This window comes from Bos taurus, chromosome 6 (genome assembly GCF_002263795.3).
Source record: "Bos taurus isolate L1 Dominette 01449 registration number 42190680 breed Hereford chromosome 6, ARS-UCD2.0, whole genome shotgun sequence".
Lineage (NCBI taxonomy): Eukaryota > Metazoa > Chordata > Mammalia > Artiodactyla > Bovidae > Bos > Bos taurus.
Genome location: NC_037333.1, coordinates 50,558,686 through 50,566,813, shown reverse-complemented (window position 1 = coordinate 50,566,813; position 8,128 = coordinate 50,558,686). Strand labels below are relative to the sequence as shown.

The following is an 8,128-nucleotide window of genomic DNA, read 5'->3' as shown; positions in this document are numbered from 1 at the left end:
GTCCCTTGGACTGCAAGGAGATCCAATCAGTCCATTCTGAAGGAAATCAGCCCTGGGATTTCTTTGGAAGGAATGATGCTAAAACTGAAACTCCAGTACTTTGGCCACCTCATGCGAAGAGTTGACTCATTGGAAAAGACTCTGATGCTAGGAGGGATTGGGGGCAAGAGGTGAAGGGGACGACAGAGGATGAGATGGCTGGATGGCATCACTGACTTGATGGCCGTGAGTCTGAGTGAACTCCGGGAGTTGGTGATGGAGAGGGAGGCCCAGCGTGCTGGGATTCATGGGGTTGCAAAGAGTCAGTCATGACTGAGCGACTGATCTGATCTGATCTAAAGCACCTTTTGATTTATAAGGATTTGATATTTGAAGAAATCTGGATTAGTTTGTGTCTAATAAATCAAGAGTGAAATTAAAGAGAGAGCACTGAGGCTTTGCTGAAAGCCCTGAAGTGGAGAATGCAGCATACAGCAACACTCTCCTATCTAACAAGAAAAAGAACACATATACTTCTAACTTAAGGGGAGAATCACAGAAGAGCTGAAAAGTGAAGAGGAATATGGGGAGGAAGACCATTATGAGAGTTGTTTGGAGCTTCCTTGCTGACCTCACAGGGCCACCATTGTGCAGGGATGACTAGAGAACCCCAGGGAGCTGGCTGAACTCCAGAGCAGAAGAACTTCTTGTGTGAATTCTGCACTTAAAGTTACTCATCAGCAGATTTGTCCATGACACTCTAGACACAAGAAGCTTCCTCGCAATATGCACCACTGAATTGAATTTTCACTCCAAATTTGCTTTGAATGGTGTCCCAAATCTAAGCCTTCAGATATAAGTTAATATCTAACAGGAAAACTTTATGTACACCATTCTGCATGCAAATACTTTACACTCACACACTAGGGCACACATTAATATGTGTCTTGTGATATCCCCATGGCACTTCAACAAATTGACTAAGAATAGAGCTATGTGACTGAGCTTCCCTGGTGGCTCAATGTTTAAGAATCTGCCTGCCAATGCAAGAGACACAGGAGACATGGGTTCAATCCTGGGTTGGAGGATCCCCTGGAGGAGGAAATGGCAACCAATTCCAGTATTTTTGCCTGGGAAATTTCATGGAAAAATCCAAAATAGGTAAATCCCATAATCAGAGGTCAAGTTAGGAAGCTGAGACATTTATTGCCAACACAATGAGGGAGAGTTTCATGAAAAACAGGTGAACAGGGATTAGAGGTGAATACACAATAGCTGTCATTGTGTATTCAGTCATCCCAGCAGGCTCAAGGAAGAAAGAGGTAACAGGATACAGAATAGCCTCCTATCTCTCAAACTTTTGAAGTTATACCAATTTTTCCCCAAATCCATAGTCATCCTGAGAGCACGAGCAGTAGAAGAAAGAAAAGAATGAGGAAAAAAATGGAGAGAGTTTAAATGGGAAGACAGTCCTGATATAGAGTTTAAATTTGAATTGATTTCGTTTACATATTGGCTGAGACTAAACATCTAAAAGAAGCTAGATTTTTAACTTGAAAAGCTATATTATATTTTTAGATTGAATATTATTGGACTTCAAGGTGGTTAGCAGTGCAATTAAATGAGGCAGTAGGGACAACCAAATTGGAGAAAAGATACATCTTGATGGACTTTTGATATCCTGATCCTTTTAGGATGTTTATTTTATCTGATAGATATTTTATGTAATGGAATTTGGGATAATAGCTCAGTTCTTATACAACTTAGTTTTATTAATTAAGTTACTCAAATTTATCCATACATTTTTATTTATTTTTCTGTAAAAAGGGAGATATGATTATAGAAATAGTATCCAAATAATATCAAGGATGAATAAATGAGACTTTGTAAGCAAAGCACTTAGAACCCCAAAGGTGCTCTTTTTTAAAAGCTATTTCCTGGATTTCCCTGGTGGTCCCATGGTTAAGAATCTTCCTGCCAATACAAGAGACACAGGTTTAACTCCTGGTTGAGGAAGATTCCACATGCCACAAAGCAACTAAGCCCAGGAGCAACAACTTCTGAGCCCATGTGCCTTAAGCTCACTGGAGAAACCACCGCAATGAGAAACCTGCACGCTGCAACTAGAGAAAGCATGAGTGCAGCCATGATGACCCAGCACAGACAAAACTAGAATAAAATAAAGAGGTAATAAAATCTTCTTCCTTCCACCCAATTTGCAGTGTATGCTATGTTCTAAATGATAGCTTTCTAATACATCCCTCAGACATGTCCTCAGATATGCTAGGCTAGGTGTTCACATACTTGCCAAATCACATGCAAGTTTTCTGAACAAGTGGGGACCATGGAAATTTCTGGGAGATAAACTCTCCTTTATAGAGAAGCAACATTGAGCTAAAAGCTATAAGAACCACCTCAAAATGGATTTTAGTATAAGATTGATATCACAGCCCATTAACTCACAAGGACAAGTTGATTGAGTTAGGAAGTAGCTTATTTGATTTATAAACAATACAGTAATTTGAAAACAGATGCTTTATGCATTTTGTTCTATTTCAGTTATTTGTAAGATTAGATTTTATTTCAAGTTAAACTTGGCAAATGCCATTGTTTGTGATAGCATCAAGCTCCAGCCTATTAAAATATATCTGTTCTACGCACCACACACTGGGACCTTCTGTCTTCATTCTGGGGGAGATTAATGCTGTGGCAGTGGGATGCAAAGGTTACACACCTTCTTGTTTTACATCCAGAAATAGTGATAAAACATGTATAGAAACCCCACTGGCAAAGAAACATGGTTTTAATCACTGTCTACATTTTTTTGCTTGCATATTCCTCCCTCTTGCTGAACATCAAAGTGCCTCTTTAGTCACAACAAAACAACTCCTGCAGGTGTTCATTTCTTCCCTGATGCTTTTTATCTCTCCTTGCTTCCCTGATTGCTCAGACTGTAAAGAATCTGCCTGCAACACAGGAGACCAGGGTTTCATCCCTGGTTGGGAAGATCCCCTGGAGAATGGCTACCCACGCAGTATTCTTGTCTGATGAATTCCATGGACAGATGAACCTGGCAGGCTACAGTCAAAGGTGTCAGAAAGAGTTGGAAATGACTGAGCAACTAACACTTTCATTTTTCACTTTCAGGGACTGTGGGCACCAATGTTTCTTCACCACAAGCTATGTTGCAAAAGAAAAAGAAAATCCCCCTATGATGACAAAAAAATTATTTAAATGAACCCTCATTGGGGTAAAAACTCACTTCTAGGTTATAATATATGTGAAAGTAAAAGTCATTTAGTCACATCTGACTCTTTGCAATGTCATGACTGTACAATCATGGAATTCTCCAGGCCAGAATACTGGAATGGGTAGTTTTTCCCTTCTCCAAGGGATCTTCCCAACCCAGGAATCGAACCAAAGTCTCTTGCATTACAGGCAGATTCTTTACCAGCTGTGCCATAAGGGAAGCCTAAGAATGCTGGAGTGGGTAGCCTATCCCCTTCTTGAGGGGATCTTCCCAACCCAGGAATTAAACTAGGGTCTCCTGTATTGCAGGCAGATTCTTTACCAACTGAGCTATCATTTAGTATGTCACATATTTCTTTGGCTAAAATTTTGGCAAATGCATGTACATGATAATTTGAGAATCTTAGTAGAGATAGTTCCATAAGGAACAACAGGACAGATTTAATACTCTTTTTGTAGTTTGCTAATAATAAGTGTAGGTTTCCCAGGTGGCACTAGTGGTAAAGAATCCACCTGAAATGCAGGAGAGACAGGAGATGTGGGTTCAATCCCTGGGTCCAGGAGATCCCCTGGAGGAAGAAATGGCACCCCACTCCAGTATTCTTACCTGGAAAATTTCATAGGCAAGAGGAACCTGGCAGGCTACTGTTCATGGGGCTGTTGGGGGAGTGTGTAAATTCCTCAGTTCTCTCTCACTGCAGCAAAAATTTGAAATGGCAGACCAGTGTTACAGCTATGTTACAGCTCAGTTTTAAACAGCAAACCAGTATTTCAGCTCAGTTTTATTTGGCAAGCAAAGGAAAATACATCCTCGAGGCATGAAGGCAGGCCAACACGAAAGAAGAGATGATAAGAGGGGCTCAACTTTGGCTCCTCTTTTCATATATTGTTTTTCCTCCCCCTGAACTTGCCCTATATAAATTGGGCTAGCCAGGGGGACTGTTTGTTTCACCTGAGATTCCCACTCCGGTCCTCAGACCACCCTTTATTCCATTTTTGCAGGCTTCTCCCTTCTTTGTCTTTTAGCCATTGATGTTTTCAACTTCTTTTTCCTAGTCTAACAGGGCCACACAGTGTTGGATACTTCTGAGCACACAGATGTAGATGTAGAATAATAAATGTACTAGTAGTTATCCAGTGCTTCCTCTATTAAATATGCCTATAATATACTATACTATATAAACTATAGCATCATTTCTAGGGATTTACATTATCTTCTTGACAAAAGCAGTTAAAGAAATAACTGTGCTGTGCTTAGTCATTCAGTTGTGTACAACTCTTTGCCACCCCATGGACTGTATAGCCTGCCAGGCTCCTTTGTCCATTGGAATTCTCCAGGCAAGACTACTGGGATGGTTTGCCATGCCCTCCTCCATGGGATCTTCTCAACCCAGGGATCTAACCCAGGTCTCCCACATTGCAGGCAGATTCTTTGCCATCTGAGCTACCAGGAAAATCCATTTAATATGAGCCTAATTTCTTCTAGTTAATAGGAAATTAAGCAAATGGCAATTTTTGATAGTCAAGTGATATGTCATGCTTTCACATAATAAAAATCATAGTTCATCAATTTTTTTCTTGTCCAAACTCTGTTAATATTACTACTATTGTTTAGGTTTTTTATTCTCCTTTAGACCCTTCAGGAAATGTGCTTAAATCTCTTTTTAAAAGAAAAATAGTCTCCCAAAGAATATGTAAGATAGATTATACATCTGTAAAACATATGTTGTGATAGTTATTTTTGGTATTATCTTTCTTCTTAATGGAAGAATCATGATGATTCATTTGTTGGTTCATTCACTTTACATTCATTCACTTAGCATAGAAAATGTTTAACTATCAAAAAGACAACAGTATCATTTTCCTTCAATTATTCTTTTGACAGGGAGAAGTAGATAATTGGAAAAATATGAAAAAAAAGAGTTTTATGAAAACTATTATAAACACATGGTAGTTATAATAATGTTGCTCCCGACAGTCCTTTTCAATTCCCTTTTCTTTGGAAACTTGGAAAATTTCCTCCATGCCATTTTACAGTAAGGGTGGATTTTTCAATCATGGTAACTCCATTCTTCCTGGACAAAAACTGGGCACATTTCTCATTCCAGACCAATCTTAACAGTCCTGAAATATTGATCAATATTGTTTCAGAAGGGTTACTTAAGACAAGTGGGATCCAGAAAAGTCTTTTGGAGGGTTAAATAAAATATCAAAACAAAGATTATTTATTTATGTCTATGTATGTGTTCTCCTAAAATATTTATGATTACAAAGAAGGAATATAATTAATGTAAATTTATTAGCAATCATTTTCTACAAGAACTTTTTATTATCACAGAGGCGATATTCACCAGGAAACAGAACCTAGTAAGAATGAAAAAAAGAGCTCTCAGCCCCAGGTAATTGCAGCCTCCACCACTTTCAGGCCTAGTAGCCTGAAGCAAAATAAATAAATAAAAAGGTCATGGGTGACCTGTGCTCGGACATCACCGAGGCCATGCTATATGAAAAGTTCAGTCCTGCGGGGCCTGTGCTGTCCATCTGGGCCTGCCGTTATACGATCACCCGCCGCTCCCTGGGTTATGCCTACGTCAACTTCCAGCAGCCGGCCGACGCTGAGAGGGCCTTGGACACCATGAACTTTTATGTAATTAAGGGAAAGCCGATCCGAATCATGTGGTCTCAGAGGGATCCGTCTCTGAGAAAATCTGGTGTGGGAAACGTCTTCATCAAGAACCTGGACAACTCTATAGATGACAAGGCACTTTATGATACTTTTTCTGCTTTTGGGAACATTCTGTCCTGCAAGGTGGTGTGTGATGAAAACGGTTCTAAGGTTTATGCCTTTATCCACTTTGAGACCCAGGAGGCTGCCGACAAGGCCACTGAGAAGATGAACGGCATGCTCCTCAACGACCGTAAAATTTGTGGGCAGATTCAAGTCTCGAAAAGAGCAGGAAGCTGAACTTGGAGCCAAAGCCAAGGAACTCAGCAATGTTTACATCAAAAACTTCGGGGAAAAGGTTGATGATGAGAATCTGAAAGAGCTATTTAGCCAGTTTAGTAAGACCCTAAGTGTCAAGGTGATGAGAGATCCCAGTGGGAAATCCAAAGGCTTTGACTTTGTGAGTTATGAAAAACACGAGGATGCCAATAAGGCTGTGGAAGAGATGAATGGAAAAGAAATCACTGGGAAGGTCATTTTCGTTGGCTGTGCACAAAAGAAAGTGGAGTGGCAGGCCGAGTTAAAGCGAAAATTTGAACAGCTGAAGCAGGGGAGGATTAGTCACTATCAGGGGGTGAATCTCTACATTTAAAACTTGGATGAAACCATCGATGACAAGAAGTTAAGGAAAGAGTTTTCTCCTTTTGGATCAATCGCCAGTGCTAAGGTGATGCTGGAGGATGGGAGAAGCAAAGGATTTGGCTTTGTCTGCTTCTCGTCCCCTGAAGAGGCAACCAAAGCAGTCACAGAGATGAATGGATGCATCGTGGGCTCCAAGCCACTGTATGTCGCTCTGGCCCAGAGAAAGGAGGAGAGAAAGGCTCACCTGACCAACCAGTATATGCAGCAGGTGGCTGGGATGAGGGCACTGCCCACCAATGCCATCTTAAATCAGTTCCTGCCTGCAGCTGGGGGCTACTTTGTGCCAGCAGTTCCACAGACTCAGGGATGACCTCTGTATTACACACCTAACCAGTTAGCACAGATGAGGTCTAATCCACACTTGCAGCAAGGTGAGAGACCTCAAGGCTTCCAAGGAATGCCAAGTGCTATACACCAGTCTGGGCCTCGTCCAGCTCTTTGCCATCTGGCTCCAACTGGTAATGCTCCAGCCTCTGGTGGCCTCCTTACTACCACTCAGAGAGTCCGGTCTGAGTGCCCTGACTGCTTGGCTATGTACTTTGGTGGGGCTGGTGCTGCCCAGCAAGGGCTGAGTAAAAGCTGCCAGTCTGGAGGTGTTCCTACAGCTGTGCAGAACTTAGCGCTTCGTGCTGCTGTTGCTGCCACTGCTCCTTGGGCTGTTGCACCTTACTAATATGCCTCCAGCATCCGCAGTCCTCACCCTGCCATCCAGCCCCTGCAGGCACCCCCACCTGCGGTCCATGTTCAGGGGCAGGAGCCGCTGACTGCCTCTATGCTGGCCACAGCAACCCACCCCCGCTCAGGAACAGAAGCAGATGCTGGGTTAACATCTGTTCCCACTTATCCAGACGATGCACTCGAACCTGGCTGGGAAGATAACTGGGATGCTGCTGGAGATCAACAGCTCGGAGTTGCTGCACATGCTGGAGTCTCCCGAGTCTCTCTGCTCCAAGGTGGAGAAGGCTGTGGCGGTCCTTCAGGCTTATCATGCCAAGAAAGAAGCTGCTCAGAAGGTGGACGCTGTTGCTGCTGCTACCTCTAAAGACAAGGATGAACCGATTCAAAAGCCAAATAAACTCTCATGGAATTCAGCTCAAGGTTTGAAGACTTCCTAGCTTGTCCTATGGACCTCAACACCAAGAACCCCATTTGCAAATTTATTAGCTCATTTTGTATCAAAAGGTCAATTATGAAGCACCTAGAATTTTTCAATTTAAAGAATGTATTCTCTGGGTTCTGCTATGGCCCAGACAGTGTTAACTTTTTTTTTTTTTTTTCTATTGTGGGTTTTAATTTTTTTTTCCCCCAAGAAATTGGTTTTATTTGATGTACCCAAGTCTTAAGTTTCTCAATAAAGAAAAAAATCTCCATTAAAAAAAAAAAAGAATAAAAAAAGAGAATGGAAACACTAATGAATGAGAAAGAGAGAGAGAAAGAGAGATAACTATTGGCATAATTTGAGCTCCTGGAATCAAATGTAACTAAAGCCAGATTTCTCCACCTACTTCCTAATTACTGGAATCAGCAAATTCC

General features: G+C 41.6%; 1 pseudogene; it reads left to right on the top strand.

The window, feature by feature from the left end:
* The first annotated feature begins 5,692 nt into the window (after positions 1–5,692).
* On the top strand, positions 5,693–7,791 carry LOC784827 (polyadenylate-binding protein 4-like; annotated as a pseudogene).
* Positions 7,792–8,128: the final 337 nt, after the last annotated feature.